The following is a 16,450-nucleotide window of genomic DNA, read 5'->3' as shown; positions in this document are numbered from 1 at the left end:
GATGCTTGTCATAAGAGCCACTCAACTCAAACAACAGGGAGTAATAATATTCCCCTATCTAGATGACTGTGTGATCAAGGGAACCACACATCAAGAAATATTAATCATGGTCAACATCTCACTAGACCTCTTCCAACTTCTCGAGCTCCAAATTAACATCAGGAATCCACATTGTAACCCACACAAATGCTTGAATTCATAAGGGCCTTACTAGATTCCATGCAAGCCAGAGCAATACTGCCTTATCACCAGTTCACTAGGCTGACAACACTCATTAAATTCAGTGACACAGTCCATACACAATAATAAGAACTTGTCTACAGATTTTGGAGCACATGGCTGCCACCACTTATGTGGTAAAGTATACAAGATTAGATATGCAATGCCTCCAGAGCTGGCTCACCACAGTCTATGTACCTGCTCATCACAGCTTAGCCAAATGAGTGGCACTTCCACATCCGTTTTTTATATCCGTACACTGATGGACACAATCTCAGAACCTACCGACAGGGGTTACCTTCTGAAAGGAACCCCCATCATGTGTGATCACCACGGATGCATCTCGTATAGGCAGGGGTACCCACCTAAACCAATATACCATCCAGGGCAAATGGTTCACACAAGAAGACTGCTTACATATCAACCTCCTGGAACTTCAAGAAGCATGGAACGCATGTCACCATTTCCTACCACTAATACAGAACAAAACAATACGCATCCTCATGGACAGTGTCATCTGCATGTTTTATATCAATCGATAAGGAGGAGCCCAATCACGCACAATGTGCACTGAAGCCATCAAACTATGGAACTGGTGCATCAGGAACAACATAACTCTCATTGTATCATATGTACCGGGCAACCAAAACATCATGGCGGACATCCTCAGTCACCATTTCCTGGAACAGCATGAGTGGGAGAACAACCCCATGACCCCCCAGACCATATTCCAGAAATGGGGATACCCCCAGATTGATCTATTTGCAACCAGGTTTACAGGATCATTTGAAAAAGCGCCCCGTTTTTTAAAGAACCGCGTCTAGACTGTGGTTTCAATTTCAAAATAGTGCTTTTTCGAAAGAGCGCCATTACATGATTATGCACATGAAGCACGGGATATTTAAATCCCGGCTTCATTTGCACTTTCGAAGTGCTTCATTTACATCCTTCTGCTGACAGAGGGATGTCATCTAGACGAAGCCTCCATGGAGCATCTCTGCACAGACAGACCTGCTCACAAGTTGGATATTCAGTTCCTTGGCCCTTTTAAGATCAGGACAGGACAGGACAGGTTAATCCAGCCACTTTTGAACTCTTACTACCCTGCCCTCTGAAGATTCATCCAGTGTTTTATGTAACTATTGGTCGAATAGAAGATATTATCTCACGCATCTTGTCTCTCTTTTGAAATTCTACCCAGAAAACCCTTTCCCTCACAAGACCCATCCACCTATTGTTCCAGTACAGGTAAAGGGCCATGAGGAATACATAGTTCATGAGATCCTGGATTCTGAACGTTAACATGGCAGGCTCTGGTGTCTTATTGACTGGGATCTGGTATAGTCCTGAGCAATGCACCTGGGGTCCTGCAGTTGGCCAAGCATTCCATAGGCCTGGCCACAAAGAGTTTCAAGGGTGCTCTGTAGGGAGGAGGTTATATCAGGGACCACAGCTGTTGAACCCTTGTCCATTGTGGTCTAAGGAGCTAAATAATTCCAACCAGCCATGTATTAATTAGTTGCCAAAGTAGAAGTTGAACTCTGACAAAGACTCCTATTCAAGAATCTGATTGATGAACCTCTGGGGGCCCCGATTGATTCCCAGCTCTTATTTAACCCAAGCATAGGACCAAAAAATTATCCATACAAGTGGATTCTCTCTGCTTAGAGCTGCCTCTTCTACATTACATGTCCCTGATTTAGTAACCTGATCCTGCCTAAATCGTGACTCTCAGTTTTGCCCTCTGGCTTGCCTTTGACTCTGACTTCTTAGTATCTGAGCTGGCCTGACTCCCAACTCCTGCTCCAGTCACTAGGTCAGCCTGCCCATGCTCCATTCATGATAGTCTGCATGGAAAAACAAATAAACAAGCATTGCAGTGAATTTCGGAGTCAGGTTGACAGATTTAGGCTTGTGCTAAATGTTAAAAAGAGTGATGTAGATGTTTGAGCTCTTGAAACCCATTGCTTTCCCCAGACTTCAGTTCCAGCCCAAGCCAGAATATCTATATGGGTATTAAGTGCCACAGGCAAACCCAATGAGCTTGTCTGTAGACTCAGGCTCTGAGGCTCACTTCTGCTAGTTGTTGTATTCATTTTACCATATCAACAGACTCTAGAGAGTCTTCACAAAATGTCTGGCAGTGATGGGAGCCTACCTCAGATGTCAAAGCATTCATATCAGGATGCCTAGCTTATCAAAGGGAATTTCCTCAGGGTATTTCCATGCATAGAACATTGTATTTAACCTATTTCAATTCCATGGTCTTAAAGTAAATTATGCCAGGTCAAGCCTAATTCTAAATCTTTGGAATTTAGGTGAGACACACTAAACCCAGGCCGACTGAGAAGACGGGAGTGCAAAGGGGGCAGTTGTCCCAGGCCCTAGCAATTTAAAGAGGTCCAGGACTCCCAGTCACCACCAATACTACAGCAGCAGCAGTGGCCAGAGGCCTGGGCCCTTTAAATTGCTGCACAGTGCAGTGCTGTGTGCTCCCTTTGGCTCTGAAGGCTATGGGCGGGGTGAAGGGGATCACTGCACTTTGTGTGGCCCTGAGTGCTGACTGCCCCTGAGGACCTTCACTTTCCAGGAACACAGAACCAGCCTCCCCCACGTCTTACTCAAGGGCCTGTGGAGGCTGTTGGCTCCCTGAATAAAACACACACAACAAATATTGTCTCTGCACAAAAATCTCATTGCAACAGAAAGGACTTGTTTGAGACTATTGGGCTATATGGTTTCATGCACGTACATTATGCCACTTTCCACACTTCACCTGTACTCTCTGCAAGGGTGGTTGAGGCCAACATATGAATCCAATATACATCCTGTGGAACTCAGGGTCATTCTTCCTCTGACTGTGCTATCTTACCTTTACTGGTGGACAGATACACTTTGGTCTGCAGAGATGTGCCATTACATATTCACTCTCCTTCAGTGATACTAATGGCAGATGCCTCTATTCTTGAATGGAAAACTATCTCCGTTACTTAGGCTATGTCTACACTACACAGTTATTTAGGAATAAGCTATTCTGGAAGTTATTCCGAAAATCTTATTTTGAAATAGTACATCCACACTGCAGGGAAGCCTCAAAATTAGTCCAAGGCAGGCTTCCCTAAGGAGACACCGGGGAGGAATAATTTAGAATGGCTCTGGTGAGGGCCTATTTCGAAATAGCAGAAGTGGAGCATCTACATACGCTTTATTTCAAAATAGCTATTTCAGAATAGACATTATTCTTCATGGAATGAGGTTTACAGAAGTCGGAATAAGCCATCCATTATTTGGAAATTATTTTGGAATAACAGAATTGCTGTGGACACTCGCATAGTTATTTTGGAATAACAGCTGTTATTCTGAAATAACCTTGCTGTGTAGACACATCTTTGCAGACTTAAGACTAAAGGGCAGCACAGGAATCCACTCCATATAAGTGGAACTCAGAGTGATGTCTAAGCTGCAAAGCATTTTTGTCTCTTCTCAGGATGCTATTCCCAGATCTTTTACTGACCATATCACAGAAATATACTATGTCAACAGATTAGCTGGGGCATGCTCTTTCCCTCCATGTTAAGAACAATCAGGTTCTGGGTCTGGTTCATACAACACCAAGTAATGCCATCAGTCCTTCAATTTCTGGAATGAACAGCGACTTAATGGACTTCCTCAGCAAGAGATATTTAGCATGGATTAAAAGACAGTTCTGAAGCTTCTCTTTCAGAGATTGGAATCTCTGTATTAGACCTACTTGCAACAAACAGCACCAGCAAACACTTCTGTTCTGCTCTGGAGGGACAAGTCTGAGATCTCCCCCAGATAACTTTGAACTATCATGGATGGAAAGTGATCTATATGTTTTTCCAGCCACTCCCATAAAGAGTCACCAGAAGGATCAGGCAAGATGCAGCTACTGTATTATTCTCAGCACCATCCTGTCTGAGACAGTTCTGGCTGACAGACTTTCTACTCCTGGATGTTCAAGCATTAGTATCAGTACCAGACATGCCAAATCTGCTTTCATAGAACCAAAGACAGACTCTTCACCTCAATTCCAGATCACCTGACAGTGCACTTGACAGCTTGAATATTGGCTGACTGAGCATCATAGACATAAGCTGCCCAGTGGCCTGTGGTAGTACCAGCCATCATAGCACAGACCAGGAAGTCATCCACATTGGTATTTCTACAAAAAGAAGTTGAAAGTTTTCTATATGGTCTTAATCCACACATGGTCCAGTTTCTAAGACCCTGGACATCCTTAACCTGAAACATCTGCATCATATCATGATCTCTGTTAGAGTGCACTTAGCTGTGATGTCAATCTATTCTCCCATTGCAAGCTTATCCCCTATAGTCAGTATATTCTTCAAAGGGATGGTTCATAGTTTTCTTCCTATTATAGAGCCATTGTACTCTTAGTTCTGAATGACCTGATGGTTGAGCAGTTCACACCTGTGTAAGATAGTGTGCTATCCCATATTTGCATTAAAATTGCATTCCTGGTGGGGCTGTCACATCAGCAAAGAGGATCACTGAAATAGAAACTCTAGAGGCAGATCCTCCCTGTAGGGAGTCTTTGAGAATAAAATTATGTTAAAATCCCACACAAAATTCTTAACTAAAGTGGCCACCAACTTTCACCTCAACACACAAAAATTCTGTGTTTTTTTTCTGTCTCACTCCAATGTCGATGAAGCTAACTTGTTCACCTTAGATATCTTGAGGACTTTCTCCTACTGTCTGGATAGGATTAAACAATTCAAGAAGTCACTATTCGTGTGGCACAAGGGGCTGTATCCCAAGAGTAATCTGTCTGCACCCCCAAGTTATTCAGGCATATCAGGCAATGTACTCTTGAATGCTCTCAGCAGGTCCTTTCTATAGGAATCAGTGCCCTTTCTACCAGGGCGATAGCTGCATCCTCTGCATACCTTGGAATAATCCCTGTAATAGATACTTGTAAGGCTACAGTGTGGAGCTCATTGGACACATTTACACCATAATACTCCCTAATGCCAGTTTCAGTAGCGTATTCCTACAACTTCTTTTGCTGGAATTCCTCTGACTCTCCTAATGGTTACATACTGCTAGTACCATGACTAGGAGCCACATGGACAGATATCTGAAGAGAAAATGGTTACTCACCTTTTAGATATTTTGTCCTCATGGATCCCATGAACTTCTTTCCTTTTGTATGACTTGGGTGTACCTTTCTCCCCTGAGTTTCTGGATCAGGTTTTGGAACGGAGTGATAATTGGGGTTGTACTCCCTTTTATTTCTTTGGTAAACTAGGTGCAAGCACTGCTCCCACAGACACTACTGGCCAAAGATTCAAAATCCATGCACATACCAGGAGTGAGATCCACATGGACCAAGCATCTTAAAGAATCATAGTATTTGTCTACATGGAGCTTTAATGTGCCACACATTGGGATGTAAAGCTACAGGGCACTATCCTGCTGTGCACTAACTGGCTTTATGGACCCTGCTTTTGTGTACCAGAAGTTCAGTAGTGTGCTTTGATCTACTAGTAGTTCATACAACCAGGTAGTGCACTGCAGACTGAAGTGCTTTAGATTTACATCCCAGCTTGCGGCGCACTAACTCTCCATTTAGACAAGTCCACAGTTACTGTATATATGAATAACCGTTTTCTGCCTTTCTCTGATAGATTCATTCACATTCTCTTCCTTGATACTGATAAATGATCTGTGCCAGAAATAGCATATTCTTGGGGGTATGTATTTTCTTTGTAATGGATTAAATTGCACCAAATAGTAGATATTTTCAAAAGATTTCCTCAGAATGAGTATTCTCAGATCCAACACCTTCAAATTACACAAGTGAAATATTTTTCTTTCCTATACCCTCTGCTTAAGTTTCACTACCAGTTTATAAATATTGCCAACAAATTCACTTTACATCAGTGTGGTGCTGAATTATGCTCTCTCACTTCTTGGTTCTGGTTATAAAAAAGTGTTTGAGTAGGAAACCAAATGAATAGATTTCCCTGTCCCTCATTCTGCATGTCCTTAGCACACTCAAGACTGTGGTAAAAGAGATGTGTCACCAGCTAAGAGAAAATATTGTGAGGGAGCCCCTGTTTTAAATATTGGCAGCATATTACTTGTTCTCTGCCAGTCCCTGTTTTGGTCAAGAGGGAAGCCTGCTGGGTCCAAATGGAAGTGAGATAAGGAGGGAACCTGTTTTGAAGAACATTATTGTAATTTTTACAGTGTACACGAGCAGGGCATTTCTCACTGATTTCATCCAGTTCTTCTCTTCTGCACTGATTTGCAGCTTTATTCCAAATATAGGAATTTGGGTCTGATTTCATTTACACTAAGGCCACTTTACAGTCCTCCTGAGCATAAATGGGGATCAGTGCCTGGATACCTAACTGGGCTTGGCTGGGCAAGAGACACAAACAGAGTAAGTCAGACACACAGGCTATATCTACACTGTGAGTTTTTGTGGCAGAAAATACACTAATGAGGGACTCATTAGCATGAGTTGTGATATCATTAGCATATTTTCTGCCCTTTCTTTTTGTGCAAAAAGAAGCAAAACGGGGTTTTTGCACAAAATGGAAGCTACTACACTGCCAAGCCTCTTTCTGCTGCTCAGATATAGTGTTAAGTGGCCCTCATGTAAATGGGAATGAGTCCCTGTGTACCTAACTCATGTTGTCTATGTCTCTTGCCCATCCTTGTATCCCCTTTTCAAAAATACAGCTTTTGTGTGGATTGTCATAAATTTGTTAAAGCAAAAGTTCCCTGGGAAACTTTCTCTGCAGTGTTCTCTCTCTAACAGCCTTATTTCCTGCACTTCTCTTCATGGATCTGAAGTCTTCCTCCCATGGGATGCGAGCTCAGGGAGCTGCATCTGGATGTAGGCAGCTTCTGGTTGTCTCAATAGGTGAGGAGAAAGTGAAACAAATGCAGTGCAGGGAGAGGAAGCCAAAGCCTCTTTCATATTCACTTCCCTATGAAAAGGGTCAGGAGAGGCCCATGTTACATGTTCAGAAAACAAATAGTTGAAGCAAAATGCAGGACAATGTAGCACTTTAAAGACTAACAAGATGGTTTATTAGATGATGAGCTTTCGTGGGCCAGACCCACTTCCTCAGATCAAATAGTGGAAGAAAGTAGTCACAACCATATATACCAAAGGATACAATTTAAAAAAAATGAACAAATATGAAAAGGACAAATCACATTGCAGAACAGAAGGGGGATGCGGGGGGGTGGGAAGGGGGAGGAAGGAAGGTAAGTGTCTGTGAATTGCTGATATTAAAGGTAGGGAGAGTGGGATGTTTGTGAGTTAATGGTATTACAGGTGATAATTGGGGAAACTGTCTTGGTAATGGGTGAGAAAGTTCAAAGTCTTGTTAAGTCCTTGTTGGCAAGTGTCGAATTTTAACATGAATGACAGTTCAGAGGATTCCCTTTCAAGTGCAGATGTAAAAGGTCTTTGTAGCAGAATGCAGGTGGCTAAGTCATTTAGAGAGTGTCCTTTCTGGTTAAAGTGGCAAGAAACTGTTTTCTCTTTGTGATCTTGTCTGATATCTGTTTTGTGGGTATTAATCCTTTGGCGAAGTGTCTGAGATGTTTGTCCAATGTACATAGCAGACAGACAAATAGACATTCAGCCACATTAATTGCCATCAACGATTGTATAACAGAAAGCTAGGGAGGAACAGAAGATAGGAGCAGTCAGGTGCAAGGAGTAGGACTTGGCATACAAGTATGTGGCAAAATTTTTGAAAATGAGTATGTAGCTTATGGTTCAGACTGATTTTGTGCAAGCTGATGCCTACAGAGTATCTTCCCAGATAGTGGAAAATAGAAGGAACATTCTACTGTCATGTTAAACATATCATGAGCAACATACATATGAATGATATGATGATCAGCAGGATTGAATATAGGAATATCAGCACCTAAAGCACAAGACCCTGCCCTAGGACCCAGAAGTAGTGGATATAAATAACACACTGGGCCTTAAGTAGTGTTTTAAAAACAGAATCTTAAACCTAGTCTAGACTGTACTAAACAGTGTGTGAGAGAGAGAATGTGGGGCATGAGGAAAGGAAAAGACTTAGACTATGTCTACACTGCACTTTTGTTTAAAAATGTTGTCAGTCGGGTGTGAAAAAAACCACTGCCCTGACCAACAAAAGTTTTAAGAACAAAAAGTGCCATTGTGGACAATGCTTCGTTGGTAAGAGACACTCTCCTGCTCACAAAGCTACCATCCCTCATTAGAGGTGGTTTTATTTTGTTGGCAGGAGTGCTCTCCTACCAGCACAGAGAGGCTGCACTGCATATCTTGTAGCAGCAAGACTGTAGCAGCATAGGTGTGCCGCTGTTAGGTATGCAGTATAGGCATAGCCTTAGTGATGGAGAGTTTGTGATAAGGGATATGAGGTATTAAATGAATGAGGAGGAACAGTGAGGCAGTAGGCTGGTAAAAAATGGAGGGAATTAATGAAGGAGAGACTATGTCTACACTACACTGCTTTTAGTGACAGTGCTGTGTCGACACAGACCTGTCAATAAGTTGGCATGTGTAAATGCTGTTTGGTGGCGCTTTTGCTGACAAAATGCTGCCACCCACAACTAGTGGGTTTCTCTTTGTTGGCAGGAGAGTGCTCCTGCCAATAAAGCGTCATTTACACATGCACATGCTGTGGCAAAACTTTGTCCTTCCAGAGGGAGGTTAAGCACCTATGAATTACAAAAGTTTTGCTGATCAATTGAAAGTGTAGACAAAGCCCACATAGAAGTACTGAAGATGGGATCAGAGTACAAGGGAAGGAATTGGCACAGAAGTGTGTGCTCAGAGCTGGGGAGGGGATGCAGGAGAGGCATTCATAGTTTTACACATAGGCTTAGGCAACATTCTTTCCACGCACAGTAACAAATACTAGCAAAAACACAAGTGAGCCAATAGGTGCAAGTACAATTGGCTGTAGACCTGATGGAGCCTCCTAAAATCTGCAACAGTCCACAAGCCTCATGTTGCTTCTACATCTGGTTGTAGGCCCAGCATTACTGACATAGTCTCTGGGTTGGTTGCATACTCCCCTTAAGGATGAGGACAGGGCTGGGGCCGAGCTAAACCTGTGTTGGGCAGCTCATCTCTCCATTCAGGAAGTCAGGTGCCTACTCATGATGAGTGATGCAGCACATCCCATTCTTTGCCTAGAAGCCTGAACACAGAAGCGGGCCTTCATCAGTTTCAGGTGCCATTGACCGTCTGAAGCTCTCCAGGCTGCGTAGGAGATCCTGTGATTCCCGGTGCCACACACACCAGCTCGAGCAGTACCCAGACATGGGATAAGCCTTAGAACCCTTACCTCTTCCCTAACCCCAGTGGCACTGCTCTCTGTTGCAGGGGATGTCCCAGCACCAATCATCCATTAGCAGTCAACATGCCTTGGATTTGGGGAGGCAGTCACACTGAAGCCCTCTCTAGTCACTGGATTCTGGGTGCTGGCAAAGGGAGACTTCTCTGGTTATCTGGTGCAGACCCTCAGAAGCATGCGCCCCTGGCATTAATGTCAGGTCCAACCTCTTGTATTGTTGGGATGTTACAGTTCCTGTGATCATTCAGAGAACAGGAACCATGGGTCCCACAGTTGATCCCTGAGACCAATGTCACTGCATACTGGGTGGCCCTTCCAGCGACTGCCCTGCAATAATTCTCAGTCCCATTTGAATATCAGGAAAAAAATCCTAACTGTCAGGGTGGTTAAAACACTGGAATAAATTGCTTAGGGAGGTTGTGGAATCTCCATCACTGGACATATCAGGGATGATCTAGACTGTGCTTGGTCCTGCTGTGAGGGCAGGGGACTAGCCTTGATCTCTCTAGGTCCCTTCCAGTTCTAGTATTCTATGATTCTCAACCCAGTACTGTCTCAGCTCATGAGTTGTGGTCGCTAGGTTTCTGCTACAGATCCATTGAGTGCCACCAATCACCAAGGCTTCTATGGAGGTAGTCATCCTATTCAGACTACTTCTCTTCCAGATGTGACCAAGGGCACAGCCACATGCAAAGTTGCTGCTCCAGTAGATTGTGGTAACCAGATACCAACTGTTCTTGATATAGGTCTGGTATGGAACAGGGCTCAATCCTGGAGGGACAGCCTCCCAGGACAATCTATATCATCTGCACCAAAACCTACCCAGTGGGCCCAGGCATAGTGGCTGGCTCTGTGGCACCCCTGGACCATATCAGGGTTCACTCAGCCATCCCAACCTGCCTGCTTAGTGTTGAGAATTTCAAATAGGTCAGTGACCGCTCTAATGCCTGAAGCGTCAGTGAAAAGACCCCTCAAATCATGTTGATGAAGGGGGTCAAACTACTGGAGCACTAATGGGTACCATGGAACCCGTGGTACTGGCCTCTTCTTCATCGTCACTGAGCAAGGCTATCATGGGGACTCCTTATCCTGTTCCTCAGGATAATGCTAAGGTGTACCAGGAACTACTGAAGTGGGTTGCTTCCAGTCTCAGCCTGCAGGTGGAGGAGTTGGAAAATCGGGCAGACTTACTGTTTGATGTTCTCTCTTCCATAACCACAGCTAGGGTTGCCCTTATCCTTCACAAAGGGGTGTCAAAAATTAACAATGCCTTGTGGCAAACCCCATCCTCCTTGCCTCTGTTTCCAAATGGGCAAAGCAGAAGTACTTTGTCCTGATCAAGGGCCACAAATACTTTTATTCACTCACTGCCCCAAATTCCCTGGTGGCCAAGGCAATCACAAACAACATGTAAGGGGAGGCCAGGCCAGTGCACCCCTGCATCCTCCAAGGCCGGAGGGCCTTCGCCAGTAGTCCACACTGCAGCCTCCTTCCCTCCCCCTTTCCCCCACTTCCTTCACTCACTCACTCTGGCAGTAGGGAAGGCATAGACTGGGCAGTTCCAGCCCTCGTGGTGCTACTTCTTGCCACTCTGGGGAGTGCTAGGAAAAGGTGGGTGGGGAGGAATGGATCAGGGGCGAGCATGGAGAGGTGGGATGGTGCCCCCCTTATTGCCCTACCAGGTGTCGCCACTGAAGGCAGTTAACCATAGGGAACAGCACGGGCAACCCGAAGTTACCCCTAAAAATAAAGACTCCAAGAGGTTGGACTTGTTTGGACATAAGATTTATTCTTCATCTAGCCTACAGCTGAGTGCAGCAAACACCAAGCTCTCCTGGGGTGGGATGATTTTAGTATGTGGCGTTCGGCTGCCAAGTTCAAGGGTGCCTTTCCGGAGGGCTCCTATAAGGAGTTCTGGGCAATCCTGGATGAGGGCATTGCTGCCACAAGATTGGCTTTCAAGGAAGTTTATGATGCTACAGACTCCACTTCTGACACTGTGGCATCTGTCACTGCCATGCAGCGAGCACCCTGGATACTCCTCTCTGGGTTTTCAACCAAGGCTCAGCAGTTGATTCAGGACCTCCCCTTCAGTGGCCAGGACTGTTTGTGGAACAAACAGATACCAAATTACAAGGGCTGAAAGACTCCTGCACCACCTTTAAAACTTTGGGCATCTGTGTACTCATCTAGAGCATAAGCAGTTCTAACAGCTCAGAGACAAGGGAGTCAGTTTCAGCAGCATCTGCCCCACAACAAACTTAAGAACTAAAGCTTCAGAGGTTAGCCGAGTTAGTCTGTACAGAAAAAAACAACAAATGGTCTGGTAGCACTTTATAGACTAACAAAACATGTAGATGGTATCAAGTGCTACCAGACCATTTGTTGTTTTTTTCAAGAACTAAAAACAGCTGTCGAGCCACCCTCCTACTACTTCTGCCCAGATGGGCTTGGCTTACCCCAAGCATGGGTCTAAAATGTCATTTTGAATGTACACCCGAGGGCAACATACCAGATCTTTCCCTGGATCCAGTTTTCCTGGTCTTTGGCAATTACCTTTCCCATATCCTCTTGCATGGTCAGCAACAACTCAGATTGCTGGATCCTCAATACAGTAATGCACAGATACACCCTCACATTTATTTTCATCCTCCACATCCCTCTTCCTAGACCCTTCTCATGAGCACTTCCTTGAGCAGCAAGGAGGTGGTTCTGCCTCTATTACCAGAACAAAGATTTTTATTCCATGTATTTTTTATCTCAGATGTCAAGCATGGTCTATGTCCCATTCTAGACCTTCAAGACCTCAACAAGTACTTACAGAAACTAAACTTTTGTGTAATCTCCCTGGCCTCCATCACTCCCTCACTGGAGCCAGGAGACTGGTATGCCACCTTCAGCCTGAAAGATGCGTACTTCCAGGTGGCAATCTTTTTGGGGCACAGGAGCTTTCTTTGTCTTACAATGGGTTTGGCCAACTACCCATTTGCAGTCTTCCTTTTTGACCTAGCCACAGCACCTAGGGTGTTTACCAAGTTCATGGCAGTAGTAGCATACCACAGATGCCAGGGTATCCAAACTTACCCATACCTTGAACTGGCTTGTTAAAGACAGCTCCAAGTGGTAGCTCCAGTGCAATGTCCAAGTCCTCCTATCCACATGTTGCTTCTTGGGGCTTCTTTCAATAACATAAAGTCCACAGTAGTACCAGTTCAAAGATAGAATTCATCAGAGCCGCCCTCACTTAGACCAGTGCAAGAGTGTTCCTGCTGCTAGACCAGTTCCAAGGCTCTATCGAGCCTCATCACAGAGATGTTTAAATTTCCCATAAATATGACCAGGGTGTGCCTGCGCCTTCTGGGGCATATGGCTAGCATCAGGTATTTCCAGTTTAGAGATTACCTGAAAAAGGGTATGTCTACACTACAAAGTTAGTTCGAACTAACGGACGTTAGTTTGAACTAACTTTAATAGGCGCTACACTAGCGCTCCGCTAGTTCGAATTTAATTCGAACTAGCAGAGCGCTTAGTTCGAACGAGGTAAACCTCATTTTACGAGGATTAAGCCTAGTTCGAACTAGCTAGTTCGAATTAAGGGGTGTGTAGCCCCTTAATTCGAACTAGTGGGAGGCTAGTCCTCCCCAGGTTTCCCTGGTGGCCACTCTGGCCAACACCAGGGAAACTCTATGCCCCCTTCCCGGCCCCGGACCCCTTAAAGGGGCACGGGCTGGCTACGGTGCCCGTGCCAGGTGCAAGCCTGCCAGCACCCAGCCAGCAGACCCTGCACCTGGCACGGCTCGAGCCACCCACCCGATGTCCCCCAGCCCTCCCCCTCTTCCCGGGACCAGGCTGGCGGCTCCCGGGAGCTTGCCCTGGACCGCAAGAGGCAGGCACCTGCCTGGGCTAGTGCGGACATCGTGGACCTCGTCCACGATCTCCGCACTAGGCACAGGAAAGTGGCCGTCTAGGGCAGGAGAGCTGCCAGCCTGGCCACCCAGGAGCAGGTGTGCATGAAAATCAAGGGGGTCCACTGAGACCCCCGACCCTGAGCCCTGAGCTTACAATGGCCGTCCTGGGTCAGACCAAAGGTCCATCTAGCCCAGTAGCCTGTCTGCCGACAGCGGCCAGCCCTAGGGACCCTGGAGGGGATGGACCGAAGACAGTGACCAAGCCATTTGTCTCGTGCCATCCCTCTCCAGCCTTCCACAAACCTTGGGCAGGGACACCACTCCTACCCCCTGGCTAATACCACTGCATGGACCCAACCTGCATGACTTGATCTCACTTCCCTTTAAACTCTGTTCTAGTTGTAGCCTTCACAGCCTCCTGCAGCGAGGAGTTCCGCAGGTTAACTATTTGCTTTGTGAAGAAGAACAACTTTCTCTTACTAGTTTGAAGCCTGCTACCCATTCCTTTCCTTTGGTTCCTCTAGTCCTTCTTTATGGGAACTCATGAAGAACTTTTCTGAATGCACCCTCTCCACCCAAGCCCTGCTTTTAGAGACCTCTATTCTGTCCCCGCTCCATCTCCTCTTTTCTAAGCTGAACAGTCCCAGTCTCTGTAGCCTCTCTTCATCTGGGACCTGTTCCCAACCCCTGATCATGTAAGTTGCCCTCCCCTCTCCCAGCCTTTCTCTTCCCCTCTCCCACCTTCTTTTCCCAGTCTCCCCCAGTTTTGTTCAATAAAGACAGAGTCAATGTTGGAAGAAACGTTATCTTTATTTTGTACATCAAGAAAAGGGGCTAGGGAAGGGTAACTGGAAGGAGGTGAGGGGGGAATGGGATACGAGCCCCCGATGGGGAGGACTGGGCTGGCTCTGTGGGCTTCTGGGGGTGGAAGCTGTCCTGCAGCCCCCCAATTGCCTCCTCTCCCCAGATGGCAGCCTGCGGCAAGTGCAGCCGGGCTGATGGCCGAGTGCTGTGATGTGCCTAGTGTGGGCACTCCGGGCACTCCAAGCCAGGACTGGTTTTCAAGCAGGGCACCCTTGAGAACTGTCTGTCCGGGGTGGGGGTCGGGTCCCTTTAAGCGCAGCCCTCGGCTAGCGTGAGACAGCATCTCCACGCTCTAAGTCCTCCTCTGATGCCCTGCCGGCACTGCGTCCGGCCATCCTTAAGCCCGGTTCAGGGTCCACTCAATGTGGACATGCTAGTTCGAATTAGCAAAACGCTAATTTGAACTAGTTTTTAGTTCTAGACGCGTTAGTTCGAATTAGCTTAGTTCGAATTAACTAATTCGAACTAAGTTAGTTCGAATTAGCGCTGTAGTGTAGACGTACCCAGAGATAGTAAACATTCCCTTGGTAGTGCTTACCTCTCTGCAGTGTTGGATTGATCCTATCAAGAGTTAGGTTTGATAATCCTGCACCCTCCCTTCAGATGGTGTTGGATGCCTTGGACTGTGGCTAGGGTACGCACCTCAGAAATCTCTAGGGACTGCAGACCCAAGAGGAGGCAACATTACATGTAAATGTCAAGGAGCTCAGAGTGGGGTCTTCTTGCATCACATATTGGGCACTCCACCAGCTGGTTCAGGGACAGTGTTCTTTCATGAAATGACACTCAGATTCATGAAGGGTCTTCAGCAGTTTTACCTGCAGGTACAGGACTGTGTCTGACTTTGGGACTCCTCTCCAGGTTCACTGACCTGCCCTTTGAGCCAGTGAGCGCTTGCTCCCATTTCTACTATTATTAGAAATAATAGCCTCCAAAATAACAAAATCAAAATAGCATATCCCCACTACTGGGGAGCCTCAAAATTAATCTGAGGCAGGCTCCATTATTGTGGATGTGCTACCTTGACTTAGAGCCCCAGGAAGCACTGGAGAGTAATTCCTTCAAATGACAGTGGGAAGTAGTTATTTCAAAATAGCATCAGCACAGTGTCCACACTAATATTGTTTCTCAATAACTATTTTAAAATAAGCATTATTCCCTGAGGTAAGCAGGAGCACAGATTTCAAAATAACCAGGGTGTTATTTCGAAATAACAGGCTTGGTAGTGTGGATGCTCTGCTTATTATTTCAAAATAAAGGGGGGGGGGGTTATTTCGAAATAACTCCCTAGGGGTATGTCTACACTACCCTCCTAGTTCGAACTAGGAGGGTAATGTATGCATACCGCACTTGCTAATGAAGCCCGGGATTTGAATTTCCCGGGCTTCATTAGCATAAGCGGGGAGCCGCCATTTTTAAATCCCCGCTGCTTCGAACCCCGTGTAGCGCGGCTACACGGGGCTCGAACTAGGTAGTTCGGACTAGGGTCCTATTCCGAACTACCGGTACTCCTCGTGAAACGAGGTGTACCGGTAGTTCGGAATAGGCACCCTAGTCCGAACTACCTAGTTCGAGCCCCGTGTAGCCGCGCTACACGGGGTTCGAAGCAGCGGGGATTTAAAAATGGCGGCTCCCCGCTTATGCTAATGAAGCCCGGGAAATTCAAATCCCGGGCTTCATTAGCAAGTGCGGTATGCATACATTACCCTCCTAGTTCGAACTAGGAGGGTAGTGTAGACATACCCTAGTATAGACCAAGGCCATGAGGGCACCACTCTAGGCCGTTACCCAGTGGATATTGCTTACAGACAATTTTCCGGCACTGGTGCATATGGTGAGCACACACATTAATGCAGTATGAACATCAGCAACAGATATCGAAGAATACCTATTACGGAAACAGGTAACTGTATTTTCTTCTCTCTCTTTTTTCATGTACACAGTTGACCCACATGTTCATTTCATTTTTGAGGGCCTCCATCATAGGGCAGCCCTACTGTTTGCAAATACTTACGATTTGTAGATATTCACTGTATTGAAAGAAGGAATGTACCTCATATGGACTAAAACTTTAATTATAATACA

This window comes from Pelodiscus sinensis, chromosome 5, assembly GCF_052426305.1.
Source record: "Pelodiscus sinensis isolate ZL-2025 chromosome 5, ASM5242630v1, whole genome shotgun sequence".
In the NCBI taxonomy this organism is placed as follows: domain Eukaryota; kingdom Metazoa; phylum Chordata; order Testudines; family Trionychidae; genus Pelodiscus; species Pelodiscus sinensis.
This window is presented reverse-complemented; position numbering follows the sequence as displayed.